Below are 22,345 nucleotides of genomic sequence, written 5' to 3' on the forward strand. Positions count from 1 at the left end.
CATACAGCTAATAAAGACTTTGCACCTTTTTCCATCCATACTTTGGGAATCTACCAATAGTGTACCCAGCTTGATTTTCTACCAGTGGTGGACGAGGCTTGGTTTTCAACTGGAAAGTTCTAGAGAATTTATTTAAGTCTTAGCCCAGCCTTAACAATTAGTTGGCTAGAACAATTCCCAGAGGTTATTTTTTTTTTTTTTTTTTTACTTTAAATTTACTTTGCTACTACTTTTCTGTTATGGTAAAATATGCATAATATAAAATTTACCATCCTGATTTTTAGTGTATAGTTAAGTTATATTAAGCACATTCACCTTGTTATATTATAGCTATCATTATGATTCATCCCCAGAACTCTTTTCATCTTATAAAACTGAAACTCTTACATTGTATCCTCAAAGTTTATCCATATTAGAGTTTTTTTTCCTTTTTAAGGCTTTATAATATTCCATTTTATAAACTACATTTTGCTTAACCACTCATTTGTCAAGGTACACTTGAGCTGTAGCCAAATTTTAGCTATTTGTGAATAATGCTGCTATGGGTATACAAATAGATTTTTGATCTTCACTTTCAATTCTTTTAGATGTATACCCAGAAGTGAAATTTCTGGATTTTTTGGTAATCTTATTTTTGATTTTTTTAAGACCTCACCCAAAGACATTTTTTCACTGCTTTTAGAAAGAGAGGAAAGTGAGAGAGAGAGAGAGAGAGACAGCATGAGAGAGAAGGAGGGAGGGGGGAGAGAGAGAGAGAGGAAGAAACATCAGTGTGAGAAACATCAATTGGTTGCCTTCCATAGGCCCATAGGCTACGCGACTGGGACTCAAACTCAAAACTTAGGTATGTGCCCTGACTGGGAATCAAGCCTGCAGCCTTTCAGTGTACAGCACAATGTTCCAACCAACTGAGCCACACCAGCCAGGGCTTGTTTTTAATTTTTTTTAAAGGCATCACCATTCTATTTTCACAGTAGCTGTCCTATTTTACAGTCCCCATCAACAGTGCACAAGGATTCCAGTTTACTCATAAGTGTTCCAACACTTGTTATTTTTTTTATAGTATCTATCCTAATGGTTTTGAGGTATCTGATCCCAATTTTTATTTGTGTTTCCCTAATGATTAGTGTTGAACATCTTTTCTTGTGCTTATTGGCCATTCATGTGTCTTTGGAGAAATGTCTATTTAAATCTTGTACCAATTTTGGAATCAAGTTTAGGTTTTAGGTTGTTGAGTTTCAGGAGTTCTTTACATATATTTTGGATATTAATCTCTTACCAGGCATGTAATTTGTAAATATTTTCTCCCATTCCATATGTTGTCTCTTCACTCTGCTGATCGTATCTTTTGATACATAGTTTTTAATTTTTATAAAGTCTCAGTTGTCTACTTTGTTTGGTAACAATGTGTCTCAATATGACTCTCCTAGAGCTCATCTTAGAGTTCACTGAGCTCAGTTACTTATATTCATATCTTTTGTCAAATTTGGTAATTTTTCAGTCATTATTTCTTTAAATATTGTCTGTTCCTCTTTCTCTCCTTCTCATTCTAAGACTTCCATGATGCAAATTGGTCTTTTGAGTTCCAAAATAATTACTTTAAACAGATTATTTTTTTTAAGTGGGGTTGTTGTCTGGGTAGAGAGACAGATTCCTGTTGCTTCCTACTCTACCATCCTTTCAGAATTTTCTCTCCTAATTGCCATTTTCAGCACATATATTTTATCTTTCTACATGTATTTTCAGAAATCTTATTTAGATTTGCATAGAACTTGTCAATTCTAATGACCCATTGCTAGAGAAGATCAAATGAGATAATGTACAAATATGTTTTCATTACATTCAGAAAATAACCAAGTTATCATCTTTCTTGTTCACACTCGTTATAAGTAGACCATAAACTTAGAAAGTGCAAAAGCATATAGAGTTAAGCCTTCCTTTTGATTTCTTGGGGTCATCTCTACCTTTTCAGTGTGTGTATTGGAGGTGTGGGGAGAGACCAAGAGGTTTGCTCAAAGGATAAGGATATTTTTTAAGAAAAGTGACTGGTAGGAGTGCTGTTGTGGATATAGATTTTATGCCAAGAATATAAAATTGTATTTGGTCTGCGTATTCATAGAAGTTGATCTTAAGTTTTTCTTTCACTTAAGAGAGAAGTAACCTAATCCTCATTAGTTTCATGAATTTCTAAATTACCCAGCATTTGAATTAAAGGAAAATGAGTTATCCTGTATAGTTACTATTTCAGTTACTCATACATGTTTCTGAAACATCATGCCAACTTATCAAACAAGCTTATATTTCTAAACCTACTCATTTCAGGGAATAACCACAGCTTTTTTTTTTTTCTTTTTATTTATTGTTTTTAGTTTGTAAGGATTAAAATATAGGCCATCTATCTCTTCTTATCATTAAATTCAAGTGTATAATTTTACTCCTAATGTGTGTTCAGTGAAACATGATAAAAATGTTAGTTAAAATAAGCTCATTTATAAAAACAATAGTACTAAATGGGTTAGTCACAAATCTAATGTCAAATAATATTAGAAATAAGTATTTCTTACTGACATCCCTGACTTAATCAGTTAGCTAGTCCTTAGCGGCTTAGTGAGATTGTGTTTAGCCTATTTTCCAAATGGCAATTAAAAAATGATTTCATTTCCTTGTAGAGGTTTCCCTGTGAAATCTGTCTGGCTTGTCTACCCCTGTGAATTCTCTGTCTTCATCTTTTACCCTACCTACCCTCCCCACACCTCTCTGAAAACCCTTCTCTTTTCCCTACCCCTAAGACAAAGGCTTTCCAAACATTCCCCATCTGTTTGGACAGTGCACAGTGAGGAAGAAATGATTAAGAAGCCAAGTGTTTGAAACCCAGCTAAATGCAGGGATTATCATCTATTTAACTCCTTATCTTGAACCAAGATGGCCTTAATGGCTAGGACCTATTGTTCTTTTCTTGACAGTAATGAAGAAATAAGAGCATCCCACTAAGAGTAACCTACTGAATTCATTTATTTGTCCCCTTCTTTCCAGGATCATTCTAAAATATACTAAAGCAATGAAGAGCATGGTATAGTTAGAATAAATACACATGTGAACACCTGCCTGCCCAAACAAATACAAGCACATCACCTCCTTCTGCATTAAAACCAGGGTGTATTAAGTCTAATAAAAGAATGGAGCTCACATGTAGTCTGTTTAAGAGATATACTCTTAGTTTCTATTCTACTTTCTCAATGATTGAGAATCCTTTCAGCAGCAGCCTGTAGCTTCTCTGGGTAAACAGACTTTCCAGTTCAAACCTGTATCCTTGGGGCTTAGGTGTTGTCTGAAAACATACCTGATTGTGGTAGACCAGAAGGCTGTCTACTTCTTATTTTTTTAATGGAAGAATTATTAACTTGTGTTTTTATGAATTCAAAATAAAAATTCATTTTCAGTGTTAACATGGTATATATATATATCCTTAATCAACCCCTTCCATGATGATATAATTGTAGAGGAACATAAAAATATAGCATTTCTGTCACTGCTTTTGAAAAATTGGGTCATATTGTATAGCTTGCTTTTCTTTTTTTTTATTTTAATTTTATTTTTTAAATATTTATTTATTTTAGAGAGAAGATAAGGAAGGGAGAAGGAGAGGGAGAGAAATATCAATGTTCAAGAGATACATTGATTGGTTGCCTCTCACATGCCCCCAACCGGGAACCTGGCCTGCAACCCAAGCCTGTGCCCTGCCTGGGAATTGAACCAGTGACCCTTTGGTTCACAGGCTGGGATTCAATCAACTGAGCCACAGCAGACAGGGCTATGTTGTATAAGTAGATGACAGAAACTCTTCTAACACCACTATTACAGATTCAGCTTCTATTTAACTATTTAATTTGTATCCGGCATTCATTGGTTTGGCTGTACTACAGTGTATTCAACCATTCCCCATTATGAACATTTAGTTTCCCAATTTTTCCCCCACTATAAACAACACAACATTCTAGGAAAGGTAATAGTAACATGGATTCTGAAGTTGAACTGCTTGAATTAAAATCCTGTAATACCAATTACCAACTTTTCCAGCAAACTGGAACACTTGCCTCACCTTAGGGCAAAAATAATTCAGTTCACTTGTTCAGCTCTTGTTGGAAGAAGAGGTCAGGATACAACCTCACCCAGCCATAACTGTAGCCCTTCAGTTCCAGCATCACTAAGTGCTTCCTGATTTTAGAGTGCTGGAGTGCTTCTCTTCTTCCCATCCACCCCTGTGCTTTCCTTCCTTCCCCGTTCCACAGGGCTGACTCCTTTAAGCTTCAGCTTAAAAGTTACCTCCTAGACCTCCTTCCATTCTTCTTTCTTTTCCACAGCACCTTCTCCTTTCTAAAAATAGTTTATTTTTATTGTATTTTTTCCCATTACCATTTATCCCCCTTATACCCATTTCCATCTCCACCCAGTCCCTCCACTGCAATCACCACACTGTGGCCATGAGCTCTTTTTCTTTTATTCGTTTATTTTTCTGCTCATAGTTGGCCATTGTATTTTTAAACTGTTTGTTTAATCAGTCTCTCCCACTTAATGATAAGCTCTATTGAAAATAAGGATCATGTCAGTTTTGCTGAATACTGTATACCCACTGCTTAGCACAGTGCCTAGTACCTGTGGTACTACTTGATAAATTATCATTGACTGATTGACTAACTGAATGAATAAGAGCTATCATGCTCCAGTAGAACATAGACCTGATGATTATAAAAATATTTTAATCAAATACATTGTAAATGACATTGAAATTGGCTAGTGACCATCTAAATATGAGAAGATGGGTTGAGATCATCTTATTCTACACTGGTGTGAGTATCTTAAAGTCTAAGGGAAGGCTTTTTCTCACTTTCAGTTCTTTTCTGTGTTGGTTTTGTGCCCTCCTCCTCCCCCACCCCTGTGCATACAGGTTGGTTTGCTTATGTATATCTTTATCTATATTTTCTAAATTACTACTGGTTTTACAGTCCTCAAATTCTTGGAAAACAAAAGCTTCACTTTTTGTTTTTCTCACCAACTTTCCCCATCTGTTCTTTCCTTTTTTGTTGTTACCTACTGTTCCCCACCAAATTCTGTTGCTAACACTGTAAGCTTGGCTCTCAAGCCTCTAACTCCATTTCTTTTCCTCTGAACCGTTTAGGAGATTTTGAAGTTGTAATTAAGTAATTAAATTAATACTAGGTAAAATCTGACACAAAAGTTTTTGTATGGGTTTTTTCATTTTGTAGGTTTTTGTTGCTGTGTGCGTGTTAAGTAAGTCCCTTAGTAATTTTTGCCAAGGGAAGACAAAAGTGAACTGTCACTTCAATGCCTAAAATAGTTCCATTCAGGGCCAAAATCTGGGCATGGGTGAGCTGTTCAGTATCTGATATCAAATCATATAAATTGTTTCTATCTTTCAATTCCTTTAACTTTTTGCTAATGCTTCCTAGAAAGTCTTAATTCTTTGACCCAAAATAGATCAAAGACCTCGAGCTAAAAAGTTGGGATTCCCGCTACTTCCCATGAAGGTGAAGGAATCATTACCATTCTTGTGTCTATTAAGGCCAGGTATAAGCTTGATAGTCATCAAAGACAAAGTTAAATCAGGTTCCTTCTTGAAGGACATCCTATCCATCTAGATAAGACCAAGGAAAGGAGGAAAGATCACTCTGACTTCCAGTGAGAATCAGCTGATAACAAAAAAGGCAGTCAACAACAACATTTTTACTGACGTTTTTTCCCCCCCTTCAAAATGGAAGAAAAAGGTGAACACATTAGACACTTTCAGAAACTTCATTTTCACTTCAAAGTGACTGGAAAATGAAATGTTTAGAAATGTTAAATCCAAGTTAACCCTTGAAGATGAGATAATTGTATACATTGTAAATGGAAAATATGGCACTAAAATATTTTTTAAGTAATTTTAAAAAATTTACTTTTATCTTTTTGTCAAGTCACTGTAGCAAGGGAATGTGTCTTACCAAGGTTTCCCCCTGGGCAGGAACTATCCCGACAAAACACCATCTAATTGCGACATTGCTCAGGTGAGTGAGAACGACAGCGTTAACTCCCAGATGAGTGGCTGTTGCACAAATTGCAGCAGAGAGAGAGGGGTGTTAGTAGGATTCAAAACTTGGATTAAGGGTCGTAAGTCCATGCTTTTACTGCTTCCCTTAAGATATGTGGTTAAAAAAAATTAGTTTCATATTAGGCTGTTTTAAAAAGCAAACAAACTTTATTTAGTTTGGTAGATTTTCTTCCTGGTGTCTGAACTATGCCCTCATTTATTGTGGCTTATCCAAAACAGCATATTTTAAAGCAATAATTATAGTGTAGATGATCAGATCAAAAAGTCTAAGTATATGTGCCATGCTAATCTTTGTACAGTGTTCTGAAAAATCGATGTTCTCTTTTATTTGTGGCTACAAGTAGTTAAGGAATATTTTCAGTAAAATTCTTGTTGACATTCAAGGTACTTTTATCCCAAGAAACAATGAAGAGACAATGGCTAAATCTCTCTTTGTGAGCTTTGTGTGTGTGTGTGTGGCTGTCACTGCTTCTCTCTGAAATGCGATGGATAAAATAATACATAGAGGTAAGAACCTATATCTTTGTGCTCCAGTCTGATGAAGGTGTGGGGAGAGATTTTAAAAAACTTGAAATTTGTTTTCTAGTTCAAATCATTCTCTTTATTTATTTTTGTTCTTTTATTGTATGTTTTTCATTACTATTTATCCCCCCTATATATATTTAAAATGGAAATGGATTAAAGACTTAAACGTTAGCTTGCAAACATAGGCAGTAAAACCTCAGACATGGCTCAGAGCAGTATTTTTTCTGATATATTGCCATGGGCAAGGGAAACAAAAGAAAAAATAAACAAATTGGACTAAATCAAACTAAAAAGTTTTTGCACAGCAAAGGAAACCATCAACAAAATGAAAAGACAACTCACTGAATGGAAGAACTTGGAGTTTTAAAACTCAATCTAAGTATGGAGTTTACCAGGCAAAGCCTAAACCAAACCAATGTTTGTGTTCTAGACACATGTTCTAAGTAACAACCTCTTCTTCCCCATGAAGGCTCACTAGATAGATGTGGAGCCTATTCTAGGTCCCCATGGGTGATTTTGTTATAACATACACTCTCGTTCCGAGTGACACCAAATATCTATTTGTTTGTTTGTTTTACCTTGAGCAAGACAAAAAATATATATGTATATATCTCATTATTAGAGGAAAGAAAAGTATTAGTCATGATTCTAGCAGAGCTGCTTTAGAGAAGAAAAAAACACACACACAAAACCCTGGTAGGATGCTAATCAGGCCTGTTCTGAAAAGCCCTAATTAATGTAATTAAAATCTGTCAGATCAAACTGATTAGCTTGATACTCAAGCCAGAGCAGAGGGAGTGGGGCTCTGGGGGGAGGGGAGGCAGTCACCGCCAAGGTGGGGTTAGCTTTCAGATGGAGGTGGTTGGTCTCCAAGGTGATCAAAGCAACTTGTCTTTCATTTCCATGGAATAAGGACAGTGGGTTCCTGGCTGCAGATCTGGTTTCCTGCGTCTCTAGTTCCTGGCACATACTGAACCATTCAGGTGGGAGAAGCAGGTCCTTTCTGGGCTATGATGGAAGGCAGTGGAAGAAGTTGCTTGTCTCCCCTCTTTGACAGCTAGAATAGAGATGCAGCGTTTTTCCTCCCCTGGCAATCCCCTGTCGCAGTCTTTGGCCATGACTACTGACACAGGGGCAGGAAGGAGACAAAGGCCATGGCATGTGATCAAGATAGTGCTGTTGACAGAGGCTTCTTCTTTGGATCCACATTCTAGGGTAGGCGAGCAGTGTGGCCTCTGGGGCCTCTGGGGCCTCTGCCCAGGCCGTGGTTCTGCAGTGGGGAGAGCAAGGGCTCTGCGCGGGGCAGTTCTTTCAGAGGTCCGGAGGAGAATCCCAGGCCGCTTCAGTGGAAAAGTGAGTAAGTCATCAACCGTGGGAGAGAGTCTTATTCTAGCCAAATTAAAGAAGAATGAAGGACAAGGAAATTCAGGGTTAAGAAATTTTCCGAGCTTCTAATTGTGCCCTGAGAATGTATTCTTTCCTAATGACCCTTTTTAGGAAATATGAGGAAAATGGCATTTCCCCTAATAATAGTTCCTTTGAAGTTTCAAGTAAGTTCATCACAGATATTTTTTACTTCTTTAATGATTAAGTATCCTGGATCTTCATAATTATTTAGGTACATTGTATCTATTTTGATTTATCTGCTAACACCTGTATCAGAAATACTAGGAAAGGAAAAAAGAATAATGATGGAGGTGAGGGAAGAATCTGGAATCTTAATTATTCCTTTAATCATAAGTGCTGCACGAAGTATACTTTCATTTTCAGTCATAGCTTAGCAATCCCAGTTCATGTATTTCTTTTGTTTTGAGGACAGTGAGAGAAGTAGTTAAATTGGGTTTTATTGGCGTGGTGCTTTTAAAAATAGTCTTTAGCATGAAATACATCTTTGGTGGACTTGACTGCAGAGAGACAGAAGACACATGGACAGTTGGTCAAAAGATACATTGAGAATTGCACATCTTCTTTTCATTGTGTGTGGCTTAGCTGATCACATAAAAGCAGATATAAAAGGGCAAATCTTTGTTATAGAATGTTAATTAGGACTCGCCAAGACAAAATGTGTGTTAGAATCACCACTGACATGCCTTCTCCTGACACCCTCATCTTCAGAGTTACATTTTGCTACAGTCTCTCATAATGGTTGCACCAAATGAATAAGAATTGCATGGACTTTCACTAAAATTGTAAGACTAATAGGAAAATTATTTATGGTAACAGAGCGTAAGAGCAAGGACTTGAGAACCCTGGATCGTTGTCAGTTTTTGCTGTTCAATTAGCCAAGTGAGAGCAAATCCCACAGCTCTCTGATCCTGGATTTTTTCAGAGCTACCACGTAGGGGCTGACTGTAAGAACAGCACAGTTCTAAAATCTGCCGTATTTTAATAAACAGGTTCAAAGTAGAGGTAGTCTTTTTGTTTTCAACTATAAAACTTCAGATTTGGCACTTCAACAACTTAAGCCAGAAGTGCTAAAGTGTAGTGGCAAATAGTAAGTGAGCATTATGCCTTTTATATTTTATTTGGTATGAGTGACTAGAATTTGGAAAAATTCTTCTCCCTTTTCCAGTCTCATGATGGCATGGGCTCTGCATTTCTTAAAACTCTTAAAGAAGTACCGCGTGACTGGGGATGGGCAGGACCGGGGCCCTCAGAGCTGACCGCACTGCCCTATTGTCCTGCCAGCAGCTCAGCTCTGTCCACACCTGTACACATCAGGCTACACCAAGCCTATGTTTGACTTAACCGCCCCCCCACCATTTTTTTTTTTTGCTGTTTCACAATTTTATGGCTCTTCAGGTTGGATTGATATCCTTGAAAAGGACAGCTTAGTTCAGTTAGTGAACCTGCAGTAAAGTGTGGTTGCCTGGTCAGCACAGGGTCTTATCAGGAAAGAAATGTGTTTTATGGAATACTGAAGGCCAGAAAAGTAGGGGAAGGCTTTTCTCTTTCCTTGGTGTTATGTGTGACTTAACCTTTTCCATTCCTTAGTATTTTGGAGCTCTTTTCTCTGCCTGTGCGGGAAATGCTTTCCAACTTTATGACAGCACCTTCGGAGGCAGCAGAATCTGGGGTGAGTGGTGCGGGTTGAGCTGTAAAGACACTGATTGTAGAAAGAAAACTAGCTGCAGCCCCCGAAGCTGATTATGCTACCTCTACTGTTCCTATAAGAAAGGAGCTTGGCAACAGGTGTTAAAATTTAGAACTTGCTTTTACCAACAACCGCGAGGGGGCTGACCTAATTTTATACATGTTACTTCTTTAGGGATGTGGGATGTGTTTTCCATGCAGCCCGTTAGTGATGGAACACTTGCTGTCACTCCCCAATGCAAAGCCTTGATCTTCACTTTGTCTCCTGGCTATCTCTCTTCGCCTTACGCCTAACCCTTTATTTTCACCACATCGTAGAAGGGGTTAGTTCAGAGTTCAGACCAAAGTAACTTTCCCAGGCATACTTCTCACAATCCTTTAAGGGTCTTTCATTTGAGCCGGTGCGGATGCGAGAAAGGCCTGCGTGCGCCCTCTTCTTCCTGTCCATCTTCACTTGTTCTCCAGCGGCTGCTGAGGCTCACCCTGGATGCCATCACCCCCCACCATACTCTTTGAGACTCAACTCACATGACACCTTCTCCGTCCCCTGCCCAAATCGTTCTTGCCTCGCCTCCCCTCTGCCTCTCCTTTGCCACTTTTGTGGCATCTTATCACATCCTGCATAGGCCTGCAAGCTTATGCTCAGTACTATGCCAAATTGGAAACTTGCGCCCAGAAACAAAGTCATGATTTATCTTGGTATCTTTCTCAGTACCTGGTGCCATGTGTATAATAACTGCCCACTGAGCGAGCAAATATGGGAAAGAATGATGAATGATTGCCTTTACCCTTCCATCCAATTTGGTGCCTCCTTTTCCTGAATCTATGTTTTTCTTTGTTGCCTTTTATTTTTGGCTTTGATAACCCAAATGTAAGTGACCAGGAATTTCAAACATACACTTTACCGCCCACATTGATATCTGTGCCACTTCTTTGGTTCTCCTACAAGTATAAAACAAATTATTTGAAATTCCAAATGATTAAGAGTTGGTGGAGGGTAACACAGGAGATGGCACTGAGTAAGGAGCTTGCATCGGAGTCTCCACTCTGATGCTAGTGTGACGGGAATTGAGAGAAGTCACCGAACCTTAACAGGCTTCTGTTTCCACTTCTATAAATGAGAGGATTGGACTGACAGGCAGTGGTTCTCAAACATGGACCTTGGATCCTCTGGTTGCCTCCCCAACCAGATTTCTACCTTTACCTATTCCATTTGTTTGCAATACTGTAAGGTTTCAGTAGGTTTAATTGGGGGGGGGGGTAATCAATGGTGGCTCCATTACCCAAAAAAAAGTTTCGATACTGTTATACTATACTACATCACGTCTAAGTTTCCTTACAGAATTCTAGAATTGTGTGATTGTAAAAGAGAATGAGAAAAGCTTTACTCAAATTAGAATGAAAGCCTAAAAAAGAAATACTACACATAGGATTTTTTAAAACCAGAGTTATTTATGGTACTTTAGGATAAAGTGTTATGCTTCTTTTTTATGTTTTTTATGATTATTCTTTTGCAAAGACAGATGAGATTATTTGAAAATAATGTATACTGTAGAGCTGTCAGCTTTTTGGGACATGCTAGATTCTCTCCCTTCAACCATTTCACTTGTCAAGACAAAACATCCCTCTCTAGAAAAGGCTGTGTATGGACTTGATGGTTTTGCATGCTACTTGTCTTACAGAGTTACCCCTTCAAAACATATTTTCTAAACATCAGTACTTTGTTGGATTTTGGCCACTCATGTTTTCTCTTTTCTTCCTTGAGATAAAAATAAAGCAAACTAGTATATCCACACCTAAGATATTGAGAGAAACAATATTCAGAAGTTACAAGTAAAAGAGAAAATATTTTTAAAGTTATAACCTTAAAGAATTGTATACTTCTTATATTTATAATCTAGTGATACGTTTTGTACTTGGAAAACAATTTATAAAAACATATTTGGAAAAGGTACACTCAAAATCTTTACACCTGATTGACAGATTTTGCTCCTATACCTGTAATGCTGTATCAGTTTTTTTAAAATCTTTCTAGAAAAGTCAGATTTTACCTGTCATAAGTCCACAGTGTTGTCCGTTCAGTTCATGGGATTTTTGTTTTTGTTTTTTGCATCCAGAGCCTTTTGGCCCCACTGAAGAGAAGCTTAGGAAAAATCAGAAAGTGAAAAAAAAAAAAAAAAAGTTTCTTCATTACACCTAGGAGTAAAAAGCATGGTAACAAGAAAATGTGTCATGTAATATGGCCCTTGTTAATTGTTAACTCCTTGAGTCGGACCTGGCTCCTTAAACAAACATAACCATAGTGGGACAGGTCTTCTTTCCCCTGTGGACCCAGGCTTATGGACTAAGCTGCAGGATTGAGGCAGCTCTTCCCCAGACTTAGAGAGTGGACTCGCAGCAGGAGGGCTTTCACTGTCTCTTCAAACAGGAAGGGAAGGAATCATGTTACTTCAACTGCTATTTTCACATAAAGAAGGCAGAGAAGGGGGACTGGTTCTGTAAATGTCTTTGAGATCATAGGGTAGCTGACCTGGCTTTTTCAGCTGTTATTTTGCTTGTCTAACTGTCCCGTTTTCTGAACAGGTGTGTGGTGCAGCAAAGGACTGCTGAGGATAGCTGGCATAGCTTTCTTCTCCGGGCAGGAAGGAGACCACAACACACTTGTCCAGGAAGGTTCTGCAGTCTGAGCCCTCGGAGGGGGAAGTGATGCTGAAACCTGGTTTTTCCTTATAGAAGGCCAAAATTAGATTTTTTTGGAAAGGTGAGTGAGCCTATGGTGGTTACACTGTATATTGGGAATGGTGTTGCCTTTATAGTTTCTGGGTAACAAGTTTGTTTTCTTTCTTTGTCTATATTTAAATTGAATAATTAAGATTCACATTTCTTAAAAAATTAACATTATGCTAAGTGAAATGGGCAGACACAAAAGGACAAATATTGTATGATTTAATCTGAGGTTTCTGGAATAGTCCAAAAGACTAAAGGTTACCAAGAATGGGGAGTAGGAAGAAATGGTGGGGTGTTTAATCTGTTTGGGGATGATGAAAAAGTTCTGGAGGGAGACCAGATGATGGTCATACAACAGTGTGAATATGCTTAATACCACTGAACTATATGCTTAAAATGGTAATTTTTGTGTTATGTGTATTTTGTCACATTTAAAAAAATCAGCTATTATAAATATTGTTTACAGACATCTCTGTTATAAGAACTACTGAAGGAAACCTGTGAAGTTTTGGTCCAGTGACTTGGAGGTTATATTGATCAAAAGATAGCAATTTGTTATTGTTTTAAAGTGAACTGAGCATTATGACAGTATTTTCTATTGTATGGAATATTTTCCCAATCTTGTGTATTAAAGGGATGGTCTTGAATTTCTAGTTAACAGATGCCTCTTTTAATCTTTTATGCTTTATGTAATTACACTTAGCTAATAATTCTAAAAATAATTATCAACTTGATGTTAATAATATATATTTTACCTCATCAGACTGGCATAATAAAATAACCAGCATATTAAATTCAACAATTATCTTGGATTCTTAGTTGAAAGACAAATTGTCCCCTGGTTGCTAGCAGTTGATGAAGCATTCGGTGAGATGGTGGGCATGTTTAAATCATATAATTTTTAAAATCCATGGTCATTATCCAGAGATTATTAAAACTTAAAAATTATATTATTGTTTTCTATAATTTTACCCCTTAATTTAATTTTAGATTTTAATTATATTTAATTAAATTTGAGTTTAGAATAAATTCGTTCTTTTATCTGACTCAGTTTAGGCAAACAGGACCCAATTTCTCCTCCTGCTTTCCCTGATGATTTTATTTACAGCAGTTTTAGGAGCACAGTCGGTGAGCTTCACCATGGCAATCTTCTCCTCTACTCTTCCTCCCTCTCCAAAGGAGAAAAGACATTTTGCAGTCTTAGCTCAAATAATTTAATTTGAATTTATAGTCAAGACATCTTTGAACCTGACAGACTCTTTTAATGAAAACTAAAACTAAATAAAAAATTAACACAACCAAATTAGAATGAAGCAGAAAAGCTAGTAAGTAACCACTTTCGAGTAGCACCCTACCATTTATATATTATTTTGTTTTTTTGATTTACAATTTAAAAAAAGAGAAAACACCTTCGAGACCCAGACTATAAATATATAAATATACTACTCTTATTATATCCTGATTCTTTTAACTCTTTTAAAAATCTATACTTTTTATTAGCAACCGAGGATGCTGACAAACTTTTAAATGCCAGTACTCTAAAGAGGCTTGCTTGTTCTCATTGGGACATAGCTCTTGAGTAAAAGGGTTGAAGTCAAAATTGGGTTCCCTGAACTGAGAGAGGCTCCCTGAATAAAAGTGTCTTGGCTAATGTCCTTTTTATGGTTTATTTTAGCAGTAGCACTGTGCCTCCCCCAAATGTTTACAATACTGTGTTTGGGTAGAAAGTTCATGCCTTCGAGCATCCTTAGTCCCTGGTTTACAGAGTGGTGAGGTAGTCTGAATGAGTGTCTAGAGTACAAAGGTTATGAACTACTTGTTACAACTTCCAGAATAAAAGCCCCTCTGGGGTTTCACTGCAGAGCATGATCTTTGGGTTGGTCTCCTTTTTTTCATGGAGACTAAATTCTTGGATCATAGGTCATCTGCTTGCAGCATCAGTCTGGCAAGTGGCTGACCCAAGACTGATGGTGTCTTGAGGTAGCTGTTATTCTTTGATTGTTGCAGACAAATAGAGAACAAGATTGTCTCAAAGATTTTACACAAACATTTATGTATAAAGAAACCTGAAGGAAGATACCAATTCACATATTTTACAGAAAGGTTTTTAAATGCTTTTTGGACTTCAAGTAAATGATTTGCCTCTTATTCTTCTTAAAAGTATTCTTGAAATCTTTTGTGTGTGTGCCTGGTTATATATTTACAATCAGATTGCTACTTGTTCCCATCTATCTGTCTCTCACTTAAAACTAATTCTGAATTGTGTGTGTGTGTGTGTGTGTGTGTCTTGGAGGGGGAGGTAAGTGTCTTTGGTACTGAGATTTCTTTCAAGCTTTTTTTTCAAGAGTATGTCAGGTACTTAAAAGATCATTTGATGACTAATAAGCATGCATAGCTCAAATGGAATAATAAATTCTACATGTTTTATTTTTTGCTTTAAAACTAATATATGAAAGACTTGGACATTTCAGCCTAAGAAAATCAGTGTCAGATTAATATGTAAACTTTAAGAAGATAAGAACCATGTGCATTTTAACTTCTACAAGTAGAACTAAGAATAGCTATGTGCAATTTAATTATTTTATGGTGATTATAATGAATCATAGCTGCATTTTCTAAGGAAAAAGGGTAGAGGAGCTTACTTAAATGCTTTTCAAACTTTCCTGTGCCAATAAAAGGTATACATTTCTTTTATCTTTATGAAACTAGTGTATATGTGTTCCTTTAGAAGCAAGAACATACTTCCTACTTACTATTCTTTTGACAGAGGGACATATAGTGAGGATAGGGTTTTGACATTTCCATGCACAACACTTTATGCAAGACATCACTACCATGAATACTGACACTTGGTCTATATCCTTGAACAAAGTAAATGGCAATGATCTATACTGCTATAGGATTTGTGGCTAGGGTTTCATCAACTAACTAGCACTTCTCACTGTGGTCTGTCCGGGATTATCAGAGCCAAGGAGGTAAACCATTTACACTAAGCATGGCTCCAGCTCGAGTTTCCCAGTAATTAATGAGTTAGGACTCAGTTCACCACACCCAAGCTATTTACCCTCCCCTGCATGTTGGGATCTTTCAGAAGGAGTTGTTGCAAAGGATGACCCTTCCCACTTGATGCTTCTTGGGTCAAAACTCCATGTTTAACAGTTAAAAATCACTGCCAATAGCACTTCCCTAGTGCTCTGGTAGGAGGCGTGGCAGGGGCCTTAAATATGTATCTGATATTACTTTGCCGTTTGGTGAAGCAAAAAGAAAACAAGTTTTAGAGAACTATTTTTTACTTTGATTTTGTTATATTTGTGTGGACAATATGGTGTCATTACATCAGGAGGACACATACTTGTCCTGCATTATTACATACATGAGACATGTTATTAATGTGGTTGGGGCCTAGGGCGTGATTAGCAACCTGGTTCACTATTACAACTAGTTGTTTAAACATCTCTTAAGTTTTAATTACTCTTAGAACATTTTAAATGGAAAATGTTCAACATTTGTCTGAATTCTTTTTCAAAAGAAAGAATGGAATATGCATCCCTTTGAAAATCCTGTGGATTAGGTTATCAGCACAGTTAAAACTCCAGGGACCTTGTGTCTCCCTAAATTGCCTATATCTATTTGTTAAGTGTTGCAAGAGTTTGCTAATTAAACAATTCACAAGGTGTTTTGAGCAGAACTTGTGAACACTTCACCAATTGAACAATTTATTGCTGCAGTTGAAAAAAGTTAGTTGGTGTTCATTAACTAACTTTGCTGCCATGTTTCTGGAGAATCATGGGTACAACTCCTGGTCCATGACTAGATGTTCAAAGGCTCCCTAGTCATTACTGACACTATAGATGCCAACGTGCCTGTTTTTATTTCAAAACACAACCATTGTTTTGCTAAATGTGCAGATTGGAGTTAAGAAAAAGACTCTTTGACATAGAGGCCAAATAAAATTAAAGCTGTATATATGGGAAGAGGATTAAAATGATTTTCATTCTTAACAACAAGCATCAGATTTCTTACTCAAGGAGAAAAACACACTGTTTCTGATATAAAGGTAGAAATTGAGGTATTTAAGATTAAAAGAAAAGACTTTCAAGTTAAAAATTTCCATATTATAATTCTTAACAGGTGAAGCTACAAAGCAGTGTTATTTCATTAGTTAAGCACAAACTTCCATCACCAACTCCTTGTTCCTGCAGTCTAGCAGGATTTAGGGCACTGGCTGTCCTATTCTGATGGCCAGGGTAAGTGAGCCCTCACTGCTGATGGGGAGGAAGCACAGGGAGTTGGGACTGGGACCCACAGACCGCTAAGTGGTCTCTACCTTCCTGACACCTCTCCTGTGCAGGTGATTTGACTTAAACTAATTGGCCATTTTTAAAATGCAATTAGTAGAAATATTAATCTAAGTTTGACAAGAGTGGAAAACCGGTCTCACTCTTGAGATACCATGTCTAATCTACTCACATGGGCTTTAACCCTTCAGTCCCATAAGGCACACACGAACCAACCACTCAGAAGCAGCAAGTGAAGCTCCTGCAAAGGAAGTGGGTTTGAGTCTATTTGCCCTTTGTTGTGGTCAGTAAAGGAAACTATTTGTGCTTTTTAATTAGAAGGGTGGGACCAGAGTCATTTTAATTGCAATTTGAGCTATAAAGTAAAGCATTTAAAGAAGAATGATTTTTAAAAATTCGTTTACATCCTCTCCTTCATTCAATCCCTTATTTTCTTTGAATGACTTCTCATTGTACAATTCTCATTATATACTTAACCCGTCCTCCAGGACCATAGTCATTCAGCCTTCTCAGTCCTAAGTGTTTGAAGTTGCAACAGTGCTTGTTTGTTATTTAGCTTGTAAAGGTGCCCAAAGTATGCAAGGCCCTGGTTGGTGAGAATGCAGGGACACTGGGTGTGCCTTTTGTTTTCGAAATGGAGACTTCAAAAGTGAATCACAAAATATGAATTCAGCAGCGCAGTGCATGTTTAGAATAGCCAGAAAGGGTTTATCAGAAATTGCAGACAGCTGCTTGTGCTAAGTAGGATTTATCCTTAGAACTAGACAGGGAAATTTGTACTTCCTGTTTTAATTAGAAGGGACTTTCACAACATAAGAAAAAAGGCATGGTTTGCCCCAAAGACATGCATCTGCTTTGTATAAAAATGAATGCATTATAAGTGTGAGAAATTGCTTGAAGATGGGCATGATATTGAGAATATGCTGTGTACTTACTTTATAGTCATCTGAGGTTTTCTTTTCCAGTAAGGTTAAGAACCTCAAGAATTTTTATGAGTGCTTTAGAGAAAAGCATGTTCAAGCACTCTTGTTAATGTTGTATTTGTACAGGAAGGTGAAAGAAACTTTTTATTTCATACACCTGCAAATATATTCACATAAATGCAGCTTTTTCTTGTAGACCTTGAGAGGAGGAAGTGGTTCTTACTTTTTTATCACAATGTATAAGTTGATAGGAATATGTGTGTGTGTATTCTCTTGAATTTGTAGGCTAATTTACTGATTTATTGCACATTACTGATTTTTCTTTTCAATAAGTCAACTTTATGTACATCTATGCCAAATTCACTGTGTTTCCAAGGAAAGCATATTAAAGAGCCATATAAAATCACTTGGAGTGACAGGATCCCTACCAGAACCATTAATCTTTTTTTAAAAAATGATACTAGATGTAATAATGATTTGGTCCTTGGTTCTTGCTCTATATAAAGCTCAGTTTTCATTCCTCTACCTATTTTATTTTATGTGCCTTAAACCTTAAATAATTCATTTTCTTTTTAAATATACAATTATAGGTAAGTCAGAAAATAAGGCAAGGTATATTCTGAAATTCATAGTCAACTATTGCTATTAGAAGTAGGTATAACACAATGCAAATCAAATCAATTATAGCCTTTCTCATTTGCCCCATGCCAGTTCCTACTAACTTTCTCATTTGGGAAAGGGGCACCTCTTGGTTATATAAATTTATATTCTTGAAATGCTTTGTGACTTTTTCCTTTTTGGCCCCTTCTTACATTACATACCACCCTGCACAATATTTGACAAAAGTTCTTTTCAGCTCTCAGATACTGCTTGTTACAGCCTCAGAATATCTGCTTTGACTTCCGTTTGCTTCTACCTTAGCATTCTCACACAAGTACTAACACCTCTTTCTAACTCCATCTTCGTAATGGCAGTGTTCCAGTTCAAGACATAACTGTGCTCAATAACTCAATGAACTAAATTTAAACTTGGAGCATTCAAGTTTTCCATCCATTCATTCAATAATTTTCTCATCCAACAGATATTCCTTGACTACCACCACAATGTAGGTACCAATCATTGTTCTAAATGCTAAGGGCATTGTGGTAAAATAAAATAAAATAAAATAAAATAAAATAAAATAAAACCAAGACATTTTGTCACCTCAATGGGAATTACATTCTAGTGTGAGAAACAGATAAATCAATAACCAAACTAATTAATATAATTTTTGAGAGATAGTTATCGTGCTAGTAAAATTAAAACAAGGTAAGGGCATAGAGAATGAAAAGAAAGGGTACAATTTTAAATAAAGGTAGACAAGAAAGATCTCTCTGAGGAGAAAGCATTTGAGTTTAGACTATAATGAAATGAGGGATCCATGTAAGGTCTGGTGGGAGAATAGTACAGATTCAAAGGGGAGAATGATCTTGTTTGTTAAAGAGTAAAAAATGGATCAGTGTGGCTGGAACCTAGAAAACCAGTGGTACAGTGTAGAGATGAGATTCAAGAGATAGAAGTGGAAGGTCTTGTATGCCATGGTAAATAAGTCATTTAATTTCATTCTTAGAATCATGGAAAGTCCTTGGCATGTTTTATCATTGAAATGACATGATCTGATTTATGCTTTAACAGGATTTCTGAATGTTAGGTAAAGAATAGATAGTAGAGCACAAGATGGGAAGAGGACCAGCTAGTAGAGTCTTTCAACAGTCCAGGTAAGAGATGATAGTGTCTTGGGCTAAGGTAGTCCTGGTAGAGAAGGAGAAATATGGTTGGAGGGTATGGGACATATTCAGGAGGTAGAACCAGTAAGACTTACTGATGGACTAAATGTGGGAGAAAGGGGATAGAGAGAAATGAGGAATCATGAATGATTGATGATTCCTATGTTTGATCTTAATGAGTAAAGGAAACATTAATACAGGGAAAAGAGCAATTTGGGGAGAAGATTACTTCTATTTTGGATTATTAACATGAACATGTCCATAAAATGTCCAAATAAAGTTGTCAAGTAGGGAGCTGGGTATTGAACTCTGGTGTTCAGGGGCGTGTTCCTGGCTGGAGATCTAAAATAGGGAGTGTTAGCATTTAAATAATTATTTAAATTGAAGCATTAGATACTGCAGTTGAGCCCTAGGTCACTCCACCTTTTAAAGAAAGAAGATGAGGATCCAAGTAAGGATACTAAAAGCAGTGGTCAATGAAAGTAGCTTGTTTTCTAGTCATAAACCTTTTTTTTTTTTTTTTTTAAAGAAAAAAGGTGGAAAATAATCAGTTAATTATATGTCCCAGTTTATTATGCTTTCATTGAAATGACGTCACCTTGGGATTCCATTTAAGGGATTTTTATTATTGGAAGTATCAAATTCTTTGATCTTGATATAGTTTATAATTTAGATCTTCAAAACATTATAGTAAGAAAGCATTCATGTTGTATGCTCTGGGGTGAAGCCAAATACCAGACTTTCTACTATTTGATAGCACTAATATTACCGAAGAGTTTATTGATATATGTTTCTTTGATAAAAGCAGCACAGAGGTCACTGTAGTGAACATACAGTTTAGTAGAAAATCTGAATTAATGTACAAATTGAGGCATGTCAAAGTAGGCAGTATTAGAGTTGTTCCAATTTGTTTAGCATATAAGGCCATAAGTACTTTTTCAGAAAATGTTACTTTAGTTATTGTTTCAGTAGATTTCTTTATCATCCTAAGTTACTGTATGTGATTATTAGGACACATACTTTTAAAATCAGTCAGGGCACATCAGAGAAGGAAAATTCTGACTTCAAAAAACCTCCGCTGCCTTGCGGCACACCTCTTCAGGGGAAAGGCTAAGGGAATAAACCCCGACAGAAAATCCGGAGCCGGAGTCCCTAAGGCGGTTTGACGTTGTAGTCAACACTGGCAACTCCTGCGGCGCACCTGAAGCCAAGCTGTATTGACTCCGTCTTTCCCTTGGACCCTTCAGCTGCGAAGAGAGGGGGGGTCTGCTGCATGGGCAACAGCAGACCCTCCATATCACTCTGCCCAGGCTCTGTAGCTTCAGCTTCACTGGAGAGGACACTCCAGCGTCATTGCAAGATGTCGATTTAACACTGGAGGAGACACATACCGTGTCACTCCCAAGTCGGACTGCACAGCCATTCTCGGCGGTGCAGATAGACTTAAGAAGCTACACCATCGTCTCTCGAGACGGACGGCTGCCGACGACGGTCAGTGAGGTAGGAGGAAACTAGGAGACTGTCATGCTCAGAAGTCAAAGAATTTTATCAAGGAAAGCATGACTGTGTTGAGTGCTGCTCAGAAATAAATAAGAAGAGAACAGAGAATTGCCTGTTCATTTGGCAAGATGGATGCCATTGGTGACCATGTGACTTTAGTGCAATTGTGAGAATATTAATGATTGCAGTGGATTGGAGAGAGATTGGAATGAAAGAACGTAGAGCTTGCAGACATAGATAACTCTTTTGAGTACTGGGGAATGTGGAAGTATGACAGAAGAAAGACCATGTAATTAAAAATTATGCAAGGAAGCATAGATTATAGACCCAGAGTTGGGTGATAAGGGAAGTCAGGACAGAAGATAGACATTGGAGAGTGAAAAAGTGGGGCAACTTGTACTAGACTAGAAGATCTGATGTGACTTGAGGAATTTTTGGAGGCAGGAGAATAAAGCTAATGTTCTGGGAAAACTGGAGGAGAGGAGGGGAGGACAGAGGCTTCATGGTGTGATGCCATTAAGTGGACTGGGTGTGGGGGTGAAGGGGAAGTTGGGATCAGATAACGTCTGAGGTAACAAGAACAGTAGTGAGGAAGACAATGACCCAAGTGTAAAAGTCTTCAGTCCATAAGGGGCATAGACCAGGAGGCCTGAGGGTGACAGCTACCAGTAGATGTGCCAGAGGTGCCTGATGCCATGTGCTTCAAAAGAACTGGGACTGGGAGGTGGGGGAAGAAATGATCTAGAAGCAGTCAAAAGAAGCAAGGAGAACCTCAGCCCCAAAGTCATGCCCCTATTCTTTTTTTTTTTTTTTTTTTTTTTCTGGTTTAACCAATGCCCCCAGAAGTCCAGTAGGGAGGCTGTTCTCTCTCTTGTGTTGAGTCAGGCTATGAGTAATGTGGGACACCTGACTGTCTGAGAACCTCAAGCCTAATTCCTGGGAATAAATGTTTTCCAACCTTGTAGGGAAAAAAAGGAGTAAATATGAAATCTTGGGATGTTTCATAGTATTGTGGGAAAGAGAGTAAACCCAATTTAAGATAGACATGAGCATTTTATTAATATCTCATATTTGTATTAGAGTTTACCATGTACACAGTCATTTCATATCCATAATATTATCTGATTGTTGCAAGGCTCTGATATGTAAGTACTGTGAAAAATCATTCCTTTTTTTCTTTTTTTGTATGGTGAAATGAGGTGCAGATGTTATTATTACTATGTCAGCAGTAATACAAATAGCTCTTAACTATAAATGCTGGTAACATGTAATGAAATGGAAGGACAAAGCAGGAAGAGAAAGTGGATGCGGTGATTGGTGATCATTCTTGAGGAAGAAAAGGTCGTAAGAAAAAATTTCCCACTTGCTCTTATAGATCAGCAGTCTTCAAAAATCTCATTGCACACT

Source organism: Furipterus horrens, unplaced genomic scaffold (genome assembly GCF_987537825.1).
Source record: "Furipterus horrens unplaced genomic scaffold, mFurHor1.1.pri manual_scaffold_6, whole genome shotgun sequence".
Classification (NCBI taxonomy): Eukaryota; Metazoa; Chordata; class Mammalia; order Chiroptera; family Furipteridae; genus Furipterus; species Furipterus horrens.